At 42.0% G+C, this 22,290-nt stretch overlaps 1 protein-coding gene across 2 annotated transcripts in view; it reads right to left on the reverse strand.

Annotated features, from left to right (window-relative positions):
• The window catches only part of BICRAL (BICRA like chromatin remodeling complex associated protein), a 69,853-nt gene extending 48,556 nt beyond the window's left edge, over positions 1-21,297 (reverse strand). For both annotated transcript variants that reach the window (XM_088023984.1, XM_088023983.1), the window contains exon 1: positions 21,218-21,297. The gene's annotated coding sequence lies outside the window, so the exon portion shown is untranslated. The remainder of the gene's footprint in view (positions 1-21,217) is intronic.
• Between the last annotated feature and the right edge of the window lie 993 nt (positions 21,298-22,290).

Here is a 22,290-nt window from a genome sequence, read left to right on the forward strand (position 1 = left end):
GACTCAGCTCCAACGACACACTGACCTAGCGAGAGGAAGCAATGCCAATGTTGAAACTAACCACCCATGAAGATGACAACCAAAAACACGTTAGCAAAACTTTTAGGAGTAGGAATTAAAAACTAGAAGCACCAAAAGCAAGTCATACTTGCATCCTCTTTATAAAAACAAAATACCTGAATGATAAACAGAAACTGTGCTGATATTTTTCTGACTTTAGTTTTATTCAGAAAAATCTGAGATCTTTTTTTAAATGAAATGGAAATGTATCTAAGTCATTTGTGTTCTTCCTCAGGGAAAGGGGACTTCTTCCAGAGAACATTTTAAATGAAGTAAAAGCAAAAACCCTACCAATGTGACTTTTTCTACTTTTGAAAACAACAGGTATTATTATACAGTACCAGTCACAGCAAAGAGTAAAAGGGACGGCTGTTTGCTTTCCCAACCCACAGTTAAGAATTCACTAAAATACAGTGTGGTAATAATTAAGCTATTAAAATAAAAACTAATGAATCTTTCTCTATATTTCCTCAAATATAATAGGACACTATTGCTATCCGTCAGGGTAGTTTGTATGTATTATTGTCTCTATGTATAGGACTGCTTTTAAAAGATACTTTGAAGGGGCAGTAGTTATAAGCAAAAAATATTTATTAGCAATCTGGTTAAAGTTATTATGCAAACTCTTGACTCTCACTGCTCTCTCTCAATGAGTAACATTCAAAATATTTTGGTTTTATGGTATGTTCCAAGAAAAACAAGCCCTGTAAAAACTAACAATATTAACAAACAAAATTCCATTTTACGAAGTCAATGATGGTACCAAGCAAGAGATGTCCAGGGTCCCCTCTTGTAAAAGTGGACTCACAAGGAAGATGTGTGCACAAAAGCAATTATTTAAGGAGAAGAAAATGAGAGAAACATTTTTTAAGCTTAAAAATGATTTAAGGGGCGCTTGGCTGACTTAGTCGGTAGAGCGTGTGACTCTTGATCTCAGGATCCCGAGTTTAAGCTCCATGTTGGGTATGGAGCCTGATTTAAAAAAATAATTAAAAAAATCCAAAATGAAGAAATATTTTTTAAAAATGACGTAAGAAAGAATATGAATATACATGTAGCATATTATTCCAAACAAGATTTCAGTTTCTACAAAAAATTTTAAAGTTGAATTAATCTCATCTTTCTATATTCCATTTAAGAGACATAAACTTCAGGGCGCCTGGGTGGCTCAGTCGGTTAAACATCTGCCTTCGGCTCAGGTCATGATCCCAGGGTCCTGGAATCCAGCCCCGCATCGGGCTCCCTGCTCAGCGGGGAGCCTGCTTCTCCCTCTCCCTCTGCCCCTGCTTGTGTTCCCTCTCTCGCTGTCTCTCATCTCTCTGTCAAATAAATAAATAAAATCTTAAAAAAAAAAGAGAGACATAAACTTCTATCTGGTGTAAAATCTTTTGTAAACCCTAAGAAATGCCATGTGAAGAGAATTTATATTTATACTTATTCCTATCAAAAGACCATAAGGAACAGAGTTTCAGTTGGAGAAGATGAGAAAGTTCTGGAGAAGGATGGTGGTGAAAGTTGCACAATATTGTGAATGTCTTAATGCCACAGAACTGTACTTAAAATGGCTAAGAGGGAAAACTTTGTTCTGAAAAACATTTTAAAAATAATAACAATAAAATATAAAGCATATATGAATATTCTTACAAAAAAAAAAAAAGACCATAACTAGTAGATCCATGATCAAAAAACCTTCTTATTTCCGGAAAAGCATTCTCCAAGCTGGCAATTTTAGGACAGATGCTCACTGAAGTGAGATGAAGGACCCGTGGCTCATCAGTTAAAATTAACCCCAGTAAGTGATGAGAGAAGTTGAGGCAGTTTACCCCACAACTCCTGACAGGTACCAGATGTGGCTGTGAGAAGAAATCTCCCAAAGGAAGGACAAGGGTTCTTGACCCTCTGTGTGCCTTTGGCTGTCTGGTGAAGCCTATGGGTCCCTTTGCAGAGTAATATTTCAAGGTGCATAATATATGTAGGATTTTTAAAAATGCATTTATTAAAAAATACATTTATAGAAGGTATTTAAAAATTGTGATAAGGTTGTATATGTGATTCTTTGTCAATGTGTTCATATACAAGATTTAGTGGTGAGTCTAGTAACTACTGTCATTTAGAAGACAGTAATCTTTCCAGATATCTGTAAACATAAGGCGATAAAAAAATATTTCTACTAGTAACAAATTCCCACGCACTGTTAATAACCACTATGGTCTGTGGCCTTCATTCACAGATTTAGGAAATGATAAATTTCACTGGAGTCTAAAGAAAATAACATGCAATTTTTTTCATATCCAAGGTCATGGTCTATGCTCCCCACAATTCTATCCACAGATCTCTTAGGGGTCAGTCCATAGGGCCCTTGCACATTGCTAGGGCCCAGGGCCATTGTTCAACATGAGAAGTGAATAAACTCAATCCAGTAACAAACAATGGGATTCTAAACATCTGAATATAATCCACAAGCTATTTTTATACTTGCTAAGCGCAGACTGGTCATTTCTAAACACTGTTTGGTGTAATTTTTGCAATGCAAAGATGCTGAAGGTGCTGCCAGATACACAGGATGGTAGCAGCAAGCTGTTGATTCAACAGTGCAGAAAGGACAGTCTTCAGTATCACCAAACTTATCAAAAAATTCCTGGGTAAGAAAGAGCAAGTAAAGCTAATTTTTTGTATGCTCAGTGGAGAACAACAGAAATACATTTTATAACTTAAAAAGCCTAAAACTGCAGTGGAAAAGCTCATCAAATTCTCAACCTTGGACCAGAGTGAGACGCAAAGGCAAATTTCATCTGATAAATATGTAACAATCTTCTGGAAAGCTTAGTCAAAATTCACATCTTCATTCTCCCAAACATCCAAAGTGGAAGACAGGTACATAAATAAATCATGTACTTTTCTAGTTTTTATATGAGTGCTTGGAACTGAATGACATCTGAATTAATACCTTTTTCTATACTCACTTCTGGGCTATCCAGCTATAGATTACTGAACCCTCAAATAAGGGAATCAGGTAACTTATAGACAGCCTTTAGTGGTCTAAGAATAAAAGACTCAATTTACTTTTCAGGACAACTCACTATGGTTAATGATAATAATAATAATTTTAATAATTGTCCTTAAATAATAAAATAATAATAAATTATTACTATTATTTACTTAAGACCACATCACTCTCAAGGTGGCAGTCACATGTGCAAGAACTGAATGTTAGGAGAAACTGTCTAATGATTTAGAACCCAGTTCCATCTTCTGAGGTATCTGTGCCTACAACACAACCCTTTTCCTCAGGAAAGAGATAAAAACTTTTCATTTTGTTTGACCATATCTTATATCATTTCTGGTCATTTAAAACAGGACAGATCCATCCAAATAGACATTTTTCCAAAGAAAACATACAGCCTGCCAACAGACACATGAAAAGATCCTCAACATCACTGATCATCAGGCAAATGCACACCATAATCACAATGAGGTATCACTTCACACCAGCCAGAATGGCTAGTATAAAAACAGACAAGAAATAACAAGTGTTGGCAAGGTGGGGAAAAGGGAACTCTCACGAACTGTTTGTGGGAATGTGAACTGGTACAACCACTACAGAAAACAGTACAGAGGTTCCTCAAAAAAGTAAAAATAGAAATACCATACAACCCACTACCCAAAGAAAATGAGAACACACCTATGTTCACTGCATCATTATCTGCAATAACCAAGATATGGAAGCAATCTAAATGCTCACTGATAGATGAATGACGATGTGATATATAAACACACACACACACACACAGATGCACACGTGTGCACACTTGACAATATTACTGAGATCTTGCCATTTGTGACAACAACATGGATGAACCTAGAAGGTAGTATGCTAAGTAACGTCAGACAAAGAAAAATACCATATGATTTCACTTATATGTGGAATCTAAAAAAGCGAACAAATAAACAAAAAACTAGCAACAGAACCATAAATACAGAGAACAAACTGGTGGGTGCCAGAGGGGCGTGAGTGGGGGGGGGATGGGCAAGATGCGTGAAGGGAAGTGGGAGATACAGGAATAAGTCTCGGGAGTAAAAGTACAGCATCAGGAATATAGTCTATTGTGGGACTGTAATAGTGTTGGCTGGTGATGAATGGTAGCTACGCTTGCGATGAACACAGCATAACGAATAGAGTTGTTGAATCACTGTGTTGTACACCTGAAAATAATGCAACACTGTCAATTATACTTAGTAAGAAAAGATAGGACAGAACCACAGCTCCATTCTTGCCATTATTCAGGACATTCTTTTGGACAAATTAGAATAATTTTTTCTTGCTTCATTATGTCTTCACGGTCTTGCCTAAAGAACACCCTATTTCCCTCTCTAAATATTTAAGTTCTTAGATTTTGCCTCACTGAGTAAAACTTTTTCTCTAGGAAGGTTTGTCATTATTCAACTTTTTCTTAAACTTCTAATGATAGCTTGCAACTTCTGTTAATGATTCTCTTAATATCCATATAATTTTTCTTTAAGAAAGCACATTAATATAGCATGATATATTAAGCAGTACCATTATAATTTATCGTACTAATGACAATGAGGCCTGGACTCAATGATTATTTATTTATTGGGTAAGCCTTGTCCTGGAGGGCTAAACAAATATAATAATATGTCCCAGCTCTCGAGTAGCTGATAATCTTATTAGAAAGGCAAGACCTACATCTGAAATAACTTTCCAAACTACAGAAAGCATTAACAGTATGCATGAAAATAAACATATACTAGTATGGATATTTACAGTAATATTAAGCCCCTTGTACTATTAATTAATATCCCAAGGCACATGAGGTAATAAAAATTGTAACAGCAGGGGTGCCTGGGTGGCTCAGTCAGTTCAATGTCTGCCTTTGGCTCAGGTCATGATCCCAGGGTCCTGGGATTGAGCCTCATGTCAGGCTCCTTGCTCAGCAGGGAGTCTGCTTCTCCCTCTGCTCCTCCCCTACTCATGCTCTCTCTAGCTTGCTCACTCTTCCAAATAAATAAAATCTTTAAAAAAATTGTAATAGCTAACATTTACTAAGTGCCTTCCCTCTGCCAGGCACATCACACAGTTCTAACCCTTCCAACACAATCCTGGCAGGTATGCACTATTACCCCAATTTTTACAGAGAATGTAAGATGCTTGTCCAACATGGCAGAGTCTGTAAGTAGCAAGACAGAGGTCTGAACTCAAATCTCTAATTCCCAAGCCTGTGCTGCTTCTCATCTCTGTGGGTGGAATCATGATTTTTGGAAGGTTTGATTTCTAGAAACATTTCCCATGCCAAAAGATAGCAATTGAGAATCTTAAAACATTTTCTCCCACAGCAAAAAACCTCACTATCCCATCAATTAAAATTCTACAATTTTAAATCAACTAGTTATATGGTATTTTTGCTGAGAAAAGTGAAGCATATTATTTTAAACCGATCACTATAAAAAGGTATGCATGAGTAAGGAGAAATATATTGGCACTGGCCTGTAGAAAGGAGCTTCGGGAACATAGGCTCAGAGTAGCATTTTACAGTCTTTTCCATGTAGGACTGCAGGTAAAGGAGTTCTTTAAACAAAAAAGGATGGCAGGGTTCCATAATGAAACTACTTTGGGAAATGCTACATATTATATATATTTCTTGGTAATTCATAACGCATATCAGACCTCTTGCTCTTTAAAACTCAGTTTCATACGTTGACTTTGCCACAGAGCCCTCCTTTCTCCCCCAACTCCACACTCAACACTTCTAAACTCCTAGGTCTAGAGAAGCTCAGCTGTCCAACAGAAATGAGTCAGTGAGAGCCACATATCTGATTTAAAATTTTCTAGTAGCCAAAAGTTTTTAAGTGTAATTAATTTTAATATATTTTATTTGGTCCAGAATATCCAAACAATATTTTGAACTAAATGGAAAATATTAATATAAATATATTAATTTAATATTTTAATATTTATTTAATCATTTCAACATGTAATTAGTATAAACCTAATGAGATAGTTTACATCCTTTTTTTCACACAAAGTCTTTAAAATCTGGTGTGAGCTTTACACTTAGAGCATATGCCAACTGGTACTAGTCACATTTCAAGTGCTAATGGCCATATATGGCTAGTGGCCACGATATTGGATAGTCCAGGCCTAGAGATGTTTACAGAATTTAGTGTCGGTACAACACTGGTTTAGGGGGTCACTTTTCCCTTGTTAGCTCTTATGGAGAGCCACAAGGTGGAAATCTTTGAGAATTAAGAACAGCTAAAGTGGTATGAATAATATTTACCCTAGTTATTTACATAGGGTTTCCCAGAGGTTTTGTCGTTTTTTTTTTACAGAAGGGAATGGAGGGAGGGGAATTGCCATAACCCTTATTTTCACCAGAATATAACCCTGCCTGCCATACGTACATGTGCAGATTTACAAAGAACAACGCTGATCATTAAATAGATAACCCTAGGGGCGCCTGGGTGGCTCAGTTGTTAAGCGTCTGCCTTCGGCTCAGGTCATGGTCCCGGGGTCCAGGGATCGAGTCCCGCATGGGGCTTCCTGCTCCGCGGGGAGCCTGCTTCTCCCTCTCCCACTCCTCCTGCTTGTGTTCCCTCTCTTACTGTGTCTCTCTCTGTCAAATAAAATAAATAAAATCCTTAAAAAAAAAAATAGATAACCCTAGTCTAGTCACTGGACTGAAATAATCCTAATCTAAGAAACAAAGTTAATGTTACATTGCCTGTCACATATTTAAATACTTTAATATGTTTCTAAAAATAAGTTATTTCTGGCTCAATGGCTAGAGCATGTGACTCGATCTCTGGGGTTCTGAGTTCAAGCCCCACGTACAGCTTACTAAAACAATAAAGTAAAATAAAAATAAGTTATTTCTGTTTGTGTAAAATGACCATAATTATTCCATGGGGGAAAAATCCAAAACTAAATTATTTGAAAATAAAAGCAAGCAAACGATTTGTTAAAAAGAAACTAAAGCTGATGCTGAGAGCTTCTGGATCAGTATCTTCACGGAAGCCTCACATCTGACTCACATCTCCATTTTTATAAACCAGGAATGAAGACTTGCTCTTAGCCAGTGGTTCTCAACCACCTGGGGGCTTGTTAAAAATGCAAATTCTCAGGCCCATCCCAGACCTACTGGATCGGGAACTCAGGGAGTGTCAAACAAGCCACCTGCGTAATTCTAATGTGTATTCAAGTTTGAGAACCACTAGATCAACACAGAACTAGTACTTAACCACCTCTTTAACTCTAAAAGCCATCTATTTTTTTAGAAGTTTTTTGGTTTTTTTTCTGATGGAGGGTCTTGGGAATGTGTGTGTGTGTGTGTGTGTGTGTGTGTGTGTAAAAAGTACACATAACATAAAATCTACCATCTTAACTATTTTTTTTAAAAGATTTTATTTATTTGAGAGAGAGAGAAGGAGCAAGCATGAGGGAGGAGGGGGGCAGGGGCAGAGGGGGAGGGAGAAGCAGGCTCCCTGCTGAGCAGGGAGCCCGACTCAGGACTTGATCCCAGGACCCTGGGATCATGACCTGAACTGAAGGCAGATGGTTAACCGACTAAGTCACCCAGGCGCCCCCACCTGAACTATTTTTAAGTGTACAGTTTAGTGGTATTAAGTACATTCACATTGTTGTGCAACCATCTCCACCATCCACCTCCAGAAGTCTTCATCCGAAAAATCTGAAACTCTGTACACATTCAACACTAATTCTCCATTCTGCTCTTCCTCTGGCCCCTGGCAACCACCGCTGCACTTTCTGTCTCTATGAATTTGACTCCTCTAGGTACCTCATATAAATGGAATCTAGAAATAGAATCTAGTTTCACTCAATCCCTACGACTGCAGAAAGTTTGGAAAGTACAGAAGTGTAAAAAGAGGAAAATGAAGATCACTTATGATTCCACTGCCTAGAGGTGACTGCTATGAACTGAACTGTGCCTCTCCCAAAGCTCATGTTTGAAACCCTAAACCCCAGTATGACTGGATTTGTAGACAGGGTCTTTAGGAGGTAACTGCGGTTAAATGAGGTCATAATGGCAGGGCCCTAATAGGATAAGGCTGGTGCTTTCTTTTTTTTTTTTTTTAAGAGAGGGAGGGAGAGGGATGCCTGGGTGGCTCAGTTGGTTGAACGTCTGCCTTTGGCTCAGGTCATGATCCCGGGGTCCTGGGATCGAGCCCCACATTGGGCTCCCTGCTCAGCAGGGAGCCTGCTTCTCCCTCTCCCTCTGCCTGCCACTCCCCCTGCTTATGCTCCCTCTCTCTGTGTCAAATAAATAAAATCTTAAAAAAAAGAGAGAGAGAGAGAGGGAGGGAGAGGAGGTCACGGGGGAGGGGCTGAGGGAGAAAGAGAATCTTAAGCAGACTCCCTGCCAAGTGCGGAGCCCAACACGGGGCTCGGTCCCAGGACCCTAAGATCATCACCTGAGCTGAAATCAAGAATCAGACGCTTAACTGACGGAGCCACCCAGGCGCCCCAAGGCTGGTGCTTTTATAAGAGGAAGAGACACCAGCGCTCACATGAGGACACAGGGAGAAAACAGCTGTCTGCAAACGAGGAAGAAGGCCCTGCCCAGCAACCAAATTGGCCAGGACCTGGATCTTGGACTACCCAGCCTCTAGAACTGGGAGAAAATAAATTTCGGTTATTTAAGCCACCCATAAGTCTATGCTATTTTGTTATGGCATCCTGAACTGATACCATGGAACATGCTTTTTTTAGTCTTTTTCTTTAGTACATTTTTACATGTAAGGTATATTTTTATATGTAAATGAAATCAAAGCCCATATGCTGTTTTTCCCTTTCTCAGCATTTTCTAAATCTGTGTTCTGCAGAATAGCATTCAGCAGGACCTTAAGTTTTGGCAACTGGGTTTTATTTTTTTTTTTTTAAGATTTTATTTATTTATTTGACACAGAGAGACACAGCGAGAGAGGGAACACAAGTAGGGGGAGTGGGAGAGGGAGAAGCAGGCTTCCCGCGGAGCAGGGAGCCCGATGTGGGGCTCGAGCCCAGGACCCTGGGATCATGACCCAAGCCGAAGGCAGACGCTTAATGACTGAGCCACCCAGGTGCCCCGACAGTTGGATTTTAAAGTGACATCAGGTTTCTGCTGCTAAATTTCTCAGAGGCTTTTCTGCACTAAACTGGGAATATCAAGATGGGAATCTGTTAGATTTGATCTCTAAATGTTTCAGGTAAACTCTGCATTACATCCCCTGCTGTTCTGATAAAAGTACACTCCTGGACAACTAATAGGAATTTCAAGGAGCAATGCCCAGTCTTAGAAGGAAATACTGGCTGACAGGAATAATTCACTTTAGACAAAAAGTCCATTTCATTTCCTAAAGGAACCATTCATTCACTGTTAGTAGACACGTGCAATGAAACACTGCTTTAATGTTACTTTTTATAGCAATAATAATTTTCAACAGCAGTGATAGCTGAGACCCATGTGGGTCAGGCACTGTGTAAATCTTTATATGCATGATCTCACTTGATCCTTACAAACTTCCTCATAATGGTAAGTTCTCAATCCAGGGGAGAAACTGGGCACATTCCCTCAGGGAGGTTATGTAATTTACTCAAAGACAGCACAGAAAGGAAAAGAGCAAGGGGCGGAACCCCAATCTGCCTGGTTCCAAAGCTGTTATTAACTACAGTGATGCTTTCTAAGTCGCACCACTGCCCTGTTTGAAAACTTTTATGATTTTTTAACATGTAAGAGAAAAAAACTTCATATACTTTGACTTTGCATTTAGTGCATTTCACAAACTGATCCCAAAGTCCCTTCCCAGCCTGTCTTTCCCCTCCTCTTTCTTTTCTCTTTTACAAACTTCTCACTCCATCAAAGAGCATTCCTCACTGTCCTGCCCCTTTCTTAACTTCTCACCTAATTTGGTTCTTGCCCACCTAAATTCCTCTGCTTATGCCATCTTTTCATGGTCAACAAATTCCTCCAGGCTCCAGTTCAAATTCCATCTTCTATATGTAACCCTTGACCGCTCACTCTCTTATGTTCCACAGCCAGCAAGAAAGCCTCTTGGCTCCACTTCCCAAATAGATCCAGAATCCTACCACATACCACCGCCACTGCCATCTTCCTAATCCAAGCCATCACCATATCTCACCTGGTCTCTCTGCTTCCATTCTTTTACCCCCTACAATCTATTCCCATCCCAACCTCCTGAATAATCCCTTTAAAACATAAGCCAAGGGGCCCTTGGGTGGTACAGACTATTAAGTGTCCGACTCTTGGTTTTGGCTCAGGTCATGATCTCAGGATCGTAGGATCAGGCTCTGCATCAGGCTCTGAGCTCAGTGCGGAGTCCACTAAGGGTTTCTCTATCTCCCTCTCCCTTTGCCCCAACCGGTGCTCGTGTGCACTCTCTAAAATAAATAAATCTTTAAAAAAACAATAAAATAAAATAAAACATAAGCCAAAACCGTCCAACGAATCCCCACTTTCTTCACTGTAAAAAACAAAGTCCTTTTCTACACTCAACCGAAAACCAGTTGAGACAACTTTGTAACATTACCTGCAATGCTCTCTCTGCCCCCCAACCCCTCTGCCCTCCCTCTGGCATAATGTCAACTTTACATATCTAAGTATGTGAAGGTCCTCCCCACCCCCTTTTTTTTTTCAAACAGCATGGTTACCCAAATTTCATTTCTCTTTGTATTATTCTTAACAATTTCTTTCAGGTTGTTTTATCTAGATGATATATGCTATAACAGAAAATAATAAGGATATCATGTGCCATATAAAGTCAGATGAATAAGCAAAACAGTTGTAAAATTTGAAAATAAAACCATCCTAAGGTCTATGGATAGACGCAGCTCCAAACATATCGAGTTGTAAATATTCATCTTTTAAGTGTGATCACACCTAGAAAAAAGGGGTTGGGCTCCCATGGATCTCTCCAATCCTGAGATTCTCACAGATCTGGAGAATCAGAATACAAATAGGAAGAATAAAGTGACCTATTTTTAAATATATTTCTTTGCACTTCTAGGAAATGCGAGTTAAAACAAATCTAAATATAGCAGCATTCATTTTTATTTTAAATCCTAGAAGAAATACTTCCAAATCAAAACCACACAAAAATAACTTTTATGGGGGCGCCTGGGTGGCTCAGTTGTTAAGCGTCTGCCTTCGCCTCGGGTCGTGATCCCAGGGTCCTGGGATGGAGGCCCGTATCGGGCTCCCTGCTTGGCGTGGAGCCTGCTTCTCCCTCTCCCACGCCCCCTGCTTGTGTTCCCTCTCTCACTCTCTCTCTCTGTCAGATAAATAAATAAAATCTAAATCAACCATATTTAAAAAAAAAAAAAACTTTTACAGGGTGCCTGGGTGGCTCAGTCGTTAAGCATCTGCCTCCGGCTCAGGTCATGATCCCAGGGTCCTGGGATTGAGCCCCGCATCGGGCTCTCTGCTTAGTGGAAAGCCTGCTTCTCCCTCTCCCACACCCCCTGCTTGTGTTCCCTCTTTCGCTGTGTCTCTGTCAAATACATAAAATCTTTTAAAAAAAAAAAACTTTTACTCTCAGTAATCAGAGGAAAAAAATCTTATTTTGTGTGTGTGTGTGGGTAATAGTCTCTACATGGAAAGAGTTACTTCTAAATTTTAAGACATTTCTCCACATTAAAAAAAATATATATCTAGTATTCTACTTCTTAGGTTATTTCCAGTTTAAAAAACTAAAATTTACTCTAGAAAACTTTCTTTGATGTGAATTCTAACTTTGTATGTAACAAACGTGTTTGCCAAACACAAAGATTTTATTTTATTTTATTTTTTTAAAGATTTTATTTATTTATTCATGAGAGACGAGAGAGAGAGAGAGGCAGAGGGAGAAGCAGTCTCCCAAGGAGCAGGGAGCCCGATGCGGGACTCGATCCCAGGACCCTGGGATCATGACCTGAGCCGAAGGCAGATGCTTAACCATCTGAGCCACCCAGGCGCCCCAAACACAAAGATTTTAAATTTAATCTCTCAAAATGGCATCCAGGTTTCTCCAGTTCTACTGTTTATTGAGAAATGTTTTTTTTAAAAAATATTTTATCTTTTGGGCACCTGGGTGGCTCAGTCGTTAAACGTCTGCCTTCGGCTCAGGCCATGATCTCAGGGTCCTGGGATCGAGCCCCGAATCGGGCTCCCTGCTCGACGGGAAGCCTGCTTCTCCCTCTCCCGCTCCCCTCTGCTTGTGTTCCCTCTCTTGCTGTCTCTCTGTCAAATAAATAAAATCTTAAAAAAATAATAATAATAAAAAATATTTTATTTTTAAGTAATTCTACACCCAGTGTGGGGCTTGAACTCACGACCCTGAGATCAAAAGTCACATACTCTACTGACTGAGGCAGCCAGGCACCCTGAGAAATGATTTTTGAAAAAAATAAATTATAAACTACCCTAATTTATTTTATATTCATAAAACTATCAGTTATACTGCACTGAAACTAAACTTATTCAACAACTATGACTTTTTTTTAAATTCAGGGGAAACGCGTAGGGCTTTAAAACTTATTGCTAAAAATATACTGATGGGAGTGGCCCTAACACTGTAAAAAATTTCCTAGGAGCACTAAACTATTCTAAAATAAAAATTTAACCATGAAACCAGATAAGCTGATTTATCTTTTAAAACATTATAACAGCAGTCATGTCTGAAATATGCTGCAAGCAACTTTTAAGGATGGTGGATTCTGATACATACAATAGCAGTCTTCTTACTCCTTAGTTATGTCAAAATATTTACAGTCCACATAACAAATTTTGAAATTCTCTCTGACATGACACTTACCGCAAGATTTTGAAATTCTTCATCTCCCTAGCCGAGGCTTCCCACTAATACGTAGTGCTAACACGTTGGTTCTCATTGGGCAAGGCAGAAAATTCTAGTTAGTGCTTGCAGCCTGGCGTGAAGAACTACCTCAAACTGTTGGGTGAGCCGCGTGAGGCTCAATAGCTGCAGGTCAGCCCTGGTGAACTCAAATCTACAGTGAGAATGTTTCATGATCTTTTACTACTGTGGCTTTTCAGGGCTAAGCTTTCTTGTACAGTCAAAAAGGAAAAAAAATACTTACTTTTGACATGTTACCTTACTGGCCACACTTAAATACCCCTTACATTCTATCTATAGTACGGCCTCTTTACAAGAACATTTCCTTCAAGTGAATCACACTTGGAGCCTTTTAAATACTTTCTCCCCAAAATCTGTACTTCTAATTACTGTGCTTACATTGACATTCTAAGCAAAGAACAACTTGAGCTGTACCATATCATCTTTAATTAAGGTCCTAAGTGTTCTTTTCTGATTAGGATTTTTTTTTTAAGTGAAAGATATGATTCATAATCTCTGATTGCTACCAAATATAGAGCTAAAATGGTCCCCATGTTTGACTAACCATACTATGCAAATAAAAACTGAATTATCTGCAGAAGGAGAATAACTGCTTTGACCTAGAATTTAACTATCACCAGAAGAGACTCTTGGGTTTTTTTAATCACAATTTTTACTTATCCATAAAAACACTACTTTTCCCTATTCCTCCTATTGAAATAATGGTCATCCAATTATAAGATATTAAAACGTTCAGTAGGCAGTCATCTGTAGGTTAAATTTATACACAGGCTTAATACCAATGGCAAAATGTATGATGAACGGATCTACAGTATATATTAAGATCCCGGCTCTGACCCTTAGTAAAGCAAACTTGGGTAAGTTATTTATCTTCAGTAAACCTGTTTCATTATCTATAAAAGAGAGACAAAATCTACTTCCAGGGTTATTCATGAGAATTTAATAATATTAAACACCCATTAGGGCCTGAAATAATGTTAAGGTTTAACAAATATTTTTTTCTTTCCCTCCGTTTTCCTCCTTGTGAAAATGTTTCAATTACAGGTCAGGACATACATAAAACATAATTTCTGATGATACAAGGAAGCATCCTGGATTTTGGTTCAACTGAGATAAGCCTTTCCTAAAAAGACAGTACTTTTCATACTTCATTCCCTCACATTCTCACACATAGGGTTTTTATTTCAGGTAATATAAGTGTTTAATGTGTTTGCAAGACAGCCAAAGAACCCACAAAACCAGAAAATGTTCAACTTTACAACTTTATTATGAAGAAATTTATCATTTAGTCACAACCAGATAAAGTCGATGAGGATTAAGAGGAAGGGGAACCTAGGTTTAAGATCTGGTACAGTGAGGTCTCAGGATCTTTTCCTGAGCGCAAGCACAAAGAAGGTAAGAAAAAAGGAGATCAAAGCCTCCATCTGCTTCTCCCCAAAACAACTTTCTTCCACTTTCCTATACAAACACGGGTACCACCCTCTGAGCTCTCCTGAACTGCACTACAAATGGACAAGCCATCCCCAGCAGAGCCACAGCCTGGGCTCCTACCCCCACGAAGCGAGGTACCATATACGAGGTTTCCATTACAGGGCCTTCCTTTAAAGTCCACATCCCATTCCTTTACTGTCAGCACTGCCACTTCCCCACGCTCATTTAACAACCCCTCCTTTTCTGTCAGCCCCCTCACTTACTGTATTTTCCACTTCTACTCTAGAACATTATGAACCATGGAACCATGCCCTGTAGGTGGATCTGGTACGTTACTTAATTCACGTTGCCTCATGACAGCCAGGTACCATTTCTTTTGTCCATTTTCCCCCACATCTGATACACTCCACAAGTTTACTCCTCTCTCCTTAAACTCAAAGCCTTTTGCCTCCGCCCCTGACAAATGACCTTGCTATCTTCTCAGTAAAGACCACAGACATCTATTTTGAATCCTATCATCTACCCTGTTCTCCTTTTCTCTAATTTCATTTTACTGTTACTCCATAGGCAAGTTGGGGAACAGAGGACCTTATGAAAAGGTCAATGACCTCACTCAGAGGCAAGAATGCAGACAGGGAGGTTGAGGGGAGTGCTACACACTACCACTTGGTATTGTTTGAATCTTTAAAAAATTATTTTCCATGGGGCGCCTGGGTAGCTCAGTCCATTTGGGCTCAGATCATGATCTCAGGGTCATGAGATCCAGCCCCAAGTCAGGCTTGGGCTCTGCGCTCATCTGCTTGAGATTCTTTCCCCCTCCCTTGCCCTCGTGCATATTGTGCATGTGCTCTCTCTCTCTCAAAAAACAAATAAAAACTTTTAAAAAATGATTTCCCCAGTATTTACCTTCTCCCTCCTTGCCTGTAATCTTTTTCTCATCACCCACAGAGATCAGAATGTATAAGGCACTGTAGATCTCAACCTATCTGAAAAACCTTTCCCTTTGGTTCCTATCATTTTACTCTACCTGGGTTGTCAAACTAGTCACCAAATCTTTACTGAGTGCCTGGCTTGTTTTAAATGCTATGCTAAAGGGTCAGAACAAGTCAGTGAACAGGGAAAGAAAAAGTATAAGGTTTCTTGGTCCCACTCCAGAATCTCTAGGTCACTGTTCTGCACACACAAGATTGGGACCGTGATAAGTGGAGACGCTGTCCCTAGCCCCAGGAATATGAGATTCGATTTTTAAAGCTACTTTCTTCCACAGAAAATACAGTACTCTGCAAATTGTCCAAGGCAGCATGCCAATAACATCTGTACCTGCCACATAATGTTTCGATGTTAACTCATTTTTATTGTGGGTAAAATACCCGATGTACCATCTTTAAGCGTACGGCTCCGTGGCCTTCCGTCTGTTCACACTGCTGAGCAGGGGCTGCCACTACCCGACTCCAGGATTTTTCATCAGCTCACCTTGAGATTCTGTACCCATTAATTCATTTTTTATTGACAAAGAATGATCTTCATGATTAACCTCATGGCCCCCACCCCCATTCCCGTCTCTTCTCAGCAGCATTTGGCAGAGACCATTCCCTCGTTCTTGAAAAGAATAATCCACTCTTTCACTTTCATGGCTAAACCTTCTTTCTTTTGTCCAACCTTGAGGCACTGAAAGTGTTTTATGGTTTGAGGTTAAGGCTTCTAAGATCATAAATGATCTCAACCAGTTCCATGACATACCATTGCTAGTGACTCCCACCATTTAAGGCCACTCCTATCAGTCCAATCTGAATTATCCACAGCCTACTTGACTTTCCATTTGGATGTCTTGCAAGTATTTAAAAAACACAACAGGTTCCACATGGAGCTCTTATTACCCACCCCTCCCTACCTGTTCTTCCAATCTTCTCCACCAGCAAATGGCACTGTCAGTCACCAACACTTAGGCTAGAACCCTGAAGGCTTCCTTGATTCCTCCCTGTCTCCACAGCCAACCCATTAAGTAAATACTTCTGATTCCACCTCCATAACCTATCTGGAACGCCCCATCCACTTTGCTCCATCCCCACTGCCACTGTATTTGCCTGATACCACCAGTCTTGAGCTGGCCACTGCACTAGCCCTCCCCTCTCGGCTTCCTTCCTTGCTCCACAGAGCGGCAGTGATCTCTAAAAACAAAAACATCACTGCCCTAAGGAAAGCCCTTCAATAGCTTGTCATTTTGAATAAAATAAAACCCCAAACTCCTGGTACAGCCTAATACAGGAAGCCCCAAAGGATCTCTCAACTTCCATCTCATTCTATTCTCCTCTTGCCTCTCTATGTTCTAACACCCATGCCCTTCTGGGCCTTCCAGGTCTTTGCATTTGTTCACAGGCTAGCACAGTCTCCCCAGCTTCTCACATGGCTAGCACAAGCTCAAGTTTCAAGCCTCAGCTCAAATATCACCTCTTCAAAGGGATGCGCCCTGACTCTCACTAGCCAAGAAAGCCATTCCCCATACCACGCTCTTTTAGATTTACCAACTTATTAACTTTTTACAATTTTTCTTAATCTGTAATTATCTTGATTATTGGCGTTTAACTTATTTCCTGTCTTCCCCACTATACTATAAATTCCATGAAGGCAGAGATCTTGCCTGTCTTGAATTCCACCAAAGGCTACTTTATTTTTTTTTATTATTTTTATTTTTAAAGTAACCTTTACACCCAACGAGGGGTTTAAACTCATGACCCCAAGATCAAGAGTCGCATGTTCTACTGACTGAGCCAACCAGGCATCCCCAATAAAAGCTACTTTAAAATAAAGAACCTATACCTCCTGTTCAAGCAGGTTTATTTTAGATTTCCCCTCCTTTCAAGCTTTATTGGATTTTAGTCAAAGAATATAATTACTTGGGCATTTATCATGAAACACAATGGGAGAAAAAGCACACAGGAGAGTCAAAGCCTAGACCTCCATCTGCCTATTGATCTAGACTGGACACGGACTGCACACAGGTATTCAGTAGCTGTTCCTTTAAAATTTTTCAAATGTGGAGGGAAAGAGAAATGTAAACATATGCAAAGATAATATAATTTTGTCATCTGCATCAAAAATCAAAGTTTTTAACCATTCCCCCAGCAATTACTAAACACAACAGTGATTTGAGAACAAAGAAAGGAAAGCACAAAGTAAGTATACATGGTTCTTGCTCCAGAGAAGTTAAAAGATTACATCACTGACTTGGTTCTCTTTTATTTTGGTCAGGTCAGCTATTCATCACCTGCTCTGGATGTTTCTTTCTGACCCTGTGTCCTGTATGCATACGCTGTTCCTGAAATGGTCTCATGTTTAGAATAATTTCACCATCCTACTTCCCAAAAGACAAAAGATACCTTCACAATTCAAAATTCTGAAAAAAATCCTTTCTTCCAAGGATTTACCTCTAGATTCCCCCCTCTCCCCCAGGATCTTTTCTACCCTATTCCTAATTTCTATCTCAATCCTAGATTCAATTCTATTTTTGTTGCACAGCTATCTGGACTAAACTAGATGGCCCAGAAGGACCTAGATGCTTGCATGTTTTATAACTTCTCAGCTGAATGAGATATACTTTTGAAAATGTACAGAGATTTTAGTCTTAGACTAGGTAAACCTTCTCTCTGTAAGAAAATGGTTTCAATAATTTGATAAACGGCAGCTAGAAAAAAATAAGAGAATGAGCAATAACTGTTGAAACTCAAAACGATATGGGCCTCAAGTCTCACACTCCAATTCAAAAGAGAGCCAGCAGCACAGTGCATAGTGTAATACATTGATATTCCAACTCCACATCTGTCACAGTGGAATCACCTGGAGAGCTCTGGAATAAGACACTCCTACATAGATTTAGGGGGTGCTGGATGGGCCAGAATTTCAAAATTGGGAGTTGGGGCATCGGAAAGTTGAAAGTCAGAAGCTTAAAACTGAGATTGCCTAACACACTAGATGTTTTGAGGAAACACACACACACAGACACAGACACAAACACACACACACACACCCAACAGGCCTTAACAAATAATGGGGAAAAAAGTGATGTTACAAATCTGTATTTAAAAATTATCTCCCCCCAGTTTGCTCCTGAAACTCAGATTTGGACACCACGGGTGTAGAGCCAAGAACATGGCTTTTGGGATCTAATGTCAATTCTACGATTTAAAACGGCAAGACCTAGAACAATTTGTGTATCTGGGTGAACACTAATTCCTTCTCTGGTATAAATAGATAATAAAACCAATATTGCAGGACTGATATAAATAAGAGTTAAGTAATGCACCAGGCACATACATATAGCAGTGTTCAATATATGGCAGGTCTTATTAAGGCGTCTAAAACAGCCACTCTATGTATTGTGTTTATAAGCACAAGGACGCACCTACTGGTGCCACTATGTTACTTTTACCCACTAGAAGTTAACTACTTACTTTCCATCTCTGTGGACTCCTAAAGAGATCAGTTTTAGGGACTTGTTTCCTCCTCTCCTCCTCGCAATAATCTTTTCAGTTACAATTGAAAACAGTTAAAACCCACACACCTCTTCATACAGAGCTACAACAGGACAGATCAATACTTGTCTGGGTGGTTTTAAGGAAACACTTCAGGGAGTCAGGGAACTGAGAGGCCTTATTATATTCATAAGAAAGAACAGACAAAACAGCGCAGGGCTTTTTTTAGAAAGGGAAAGGGAAAAAAAGTCTGTTTCAAAGCGAGTTTTATTTTTCAGATCAGAGTTCTAAAACCAACTGTTCTAAGTCGCTACCATTTGGAATAATTAAGATGAAAGCCAACAAGATGTTTCAAATCACTGGAACACAGAACCTTTCCACAGTTTGACTAGATCAACGTCTCCCCAGGGTTGTTTTATAATAAAGCAACTAAAGAAAGAAAACTAAGGTAGGGTGCCTTTGGAGAACCCTGTCACTATAAGGCAGACACTGTCCTCGACTGTTTCTTGCAATTTTGTAACCTGGTTTGACTCCACTCTTGTAAGCTAACTGGAAGAGGGTGAAGGGAAAGCCTCCATGCCCTGCCCCCAGCCAGGTCGGGAAAGACAAAGCCGTCCAGTTTTAGGCCCTAGGAGGGATGACGAGAACCCCCCTCGCCTCCAATTTTGACCGGAGGGGGATGCGGGCTCAGGAGGGAACCCACCAGCTGCAAGGCCCGACCCCTGGCCCACTTCTTCCCTCAAACACAAGTGCTAAGGAGCCAGACGCCGCCAGCCCCGGCCCCTTCCCGCTCCCAGCCGGCCGCCTCGTCTTTTGGGTCTGGGGGTCTGGGGGCCTGGGGCAGACCAAGGCTACGCGGCCCCGGGTTCCGCAGGCCGGCCCCGTCCCCGTCCTCATTTACAGAATCCCACACCCTAAGCGTAGCTCCCCGTTGCCCCGACCTCCCGGCGCCCCGGCCGGCGAAGCGTCCACGAAGGGCGCCGCCCGCGCCGCCAGGGAAGATGGCGCCCGCGGAGCAACTGCGCCACCAGCCCTGGCAACGGGCCAGGCCCAGCGCCATCTTAGTGCCTTCCAGCCGCACCCCCCCCCAAGATCCCGCATTCGGGGCGACTCGGGGGGCGCGAACCACGTCGGGCCCGCGCGCTCTCGGCCAAAATAGTGCCGCCACGGCCTCTCGTCTCTTCGGCCCGGCCGCGCGGGCCCAGCAAGAGACTCCTGGTTGGGCCGCGGGTCCTCGGCGCAGCGCGAGGGCTCATCCGGCCCCGGCCGCGGGTCCTCGGCGGAGCTTGGGAGCCAGGCGACGAGGCGACAGGGAAGGGCCAGTCTGCCGGCGGGCGCGCGTCGGTCACCGGGCCGGACCGGGCCCCGGCGGGGATGGGCGGCCGGCTCCGAGCTCTCGCCGCGGCTGCCCGCAGAAGCGGAGGAAAGGAGGAAGCCAGGATGAAAAAGAAACCCGGTGCCCGCCGCCGCCTCTCTCTCCACCCTCTCCCCTCCCCCTCCCGAGACGCGGGGTCCATTTTGCCGAGAAGAAAGAAAATGCGATTCACACCCAAGAGCTGCCGAGAGAAAAGAAATGAGGGGGGGAAAACCGAGGGGAGGAGATTGGAAAAGCTTATTTTTCTTCCTCGCCCGCCGTCACTCCTGGCCCTCCCTGCCCCCTGCTCGCGGCCTCGCCGCGCCGTCCTCCCCTCGCCGAGCCCCGCTCCCTCCTTCCCGGCTCCCGGCGGCTCCGGGGGGCGGAAAACACACTCACATTCGCGCACACAACTAATTTTAAACCGGCTCAATCAATGAGTCATTAAAAGGCTTCCCTCCCCTCTCCTCCCCACCACCAACCGCCACGCCACCCCCCTTCCCAGGCTCTCCCTCTCCCCGCTCCAGAAATTTGCATCCGCGGAAAAGGAAAAAAAAAAAAAAAAAGCGCCGGGGCCCCCACCCCGCCGAGGCGCCCCCAGCCCGGCCCCGCCGCCCCCTGCCCGCCCGCGCCCCCGCCCGAGACACTGAACTTGGTCTTCCCGGGGCCCGGGCGGCGCTGGGAAAGGCATAAACACTCGATTCCCCTTTTCTCCGTGTCCATTAAACATCCACCCACCACTACCATCACCCACCCACAAACCCACCCCCCCCAAAAAAAAACACAGCCTTAGCCAATAGCTCTCTGGGCTGAAACCTAATATCCTGGTTTTGGCAACTCGGTGTTTAATTTGCTCCTCTTTCTTTTCTGTCTGTCTGGAGATAGATCTCCAGCCCCCCCTCCCTCGCTTTTCCCCTCCCCGAAGGAAAGAGGCAGAGGAAGGAGGTTGTGTGTGTTTTTTTTTCTCCTTGAAATTTTTATCACAAAATTATAATACACTCAAAGGGAAACTCACCGTCATGAAAAAGCAGTGCCTTGTCAACGGGGTTTCTGCGCCATCGCACCAGGGGCGGCGGCGGCGGCGGCGGCGGCGGCGGCGGCGGGCGCGGGGCGCGGGGCGCGGGCGCGGGAGCTCCCGGCCGAGCGGCGCCGGCCACACGCGCTCCGCTCTCTCTCTCGCTCACCCCCGCGCCGGGCGGCGGGCGCCCGCTCCCCGCGCCCGCCCGGCCTTCATGCTCTGCGCCCGGGCAAACCGCTCGCCTGCTCGTCTACCTCCAAACTTCGGTTCTCGCCTAGCAAAAAATGTGGAGATTAGGGTTTTTTTAATTAAAAAAAATTTTTTTTTCAAAAATCAAGCTCCCAAGCTGTCAATTCCTGTTTCCTTTGGGATTCTTTTTAACTTCAGAAATGTATTGGTTTATTCAAGAAACAGGTTTATTTGGCTTTTTTTTTTTTTAAGATCTACAAGATGCGTGCTATTCTCTGCAGGCGCCGGGCACACACACACACACACACACACACACACACACACACACACTCTCTCTCTCTCTCTCTCTCTCTCTCTCTCTTCCTCTCTCTCTCTCCCTCCAGTTTTAGCGCGACAGGGGATGGGGGGCGCCGGGGGTTAAAAACAAAAAACACAATATTTGTTTAGAACTCTGATTAGAATCAGTAAATACCTTTTTTGCATATGTTTTTTAAAAAGGAAAACAACACTTTCACTTAGTTATTTGGCAAATAACTGATTCATTCTAACTTTCAAATGTGCTAGGCTTTCCTTTGCAACACCCTCTCTTTCCATTCCAGAATGCCGGGAAACCTTATCTGTGAAATCTGTAAATCAGCATTAAAAACAAAACACAACACAACACAACACAACACAACACAACTTTAGCGGCCAAGATGAAGGTGAGGAGCTGATTAAGTCACTCGAAACGTCCAATTCCTATTGCCTTCTCTGCCTTCTCTTTACGTAGATATCCTTTATCATCACCAATATTCCAAATTTGTGAAATTTTCATTACGTGATCCCCATTCTTAAAAAGGGAGTACGCAATCTTTTAACACTCTTTGGTGCAAGTTTATAAT

This window comes from Eumetopias jubatus, unplaced genomic scaffold (assembly GCF_037043125.1).
Source record: "Eumetopias jubatus isolate StellerSeaLion01/CBP00866 unplaced genomic scaffold, mEumJub1_p1.0 scaffold_6, whole genome shotgun sequence".
Classification (NCBI taxonomy): Eukaryota; Metazoa; Chordata; class Mammalia; order Carnivora; family Otariidae; genus Eumetopias; species Eumetopias jubatus.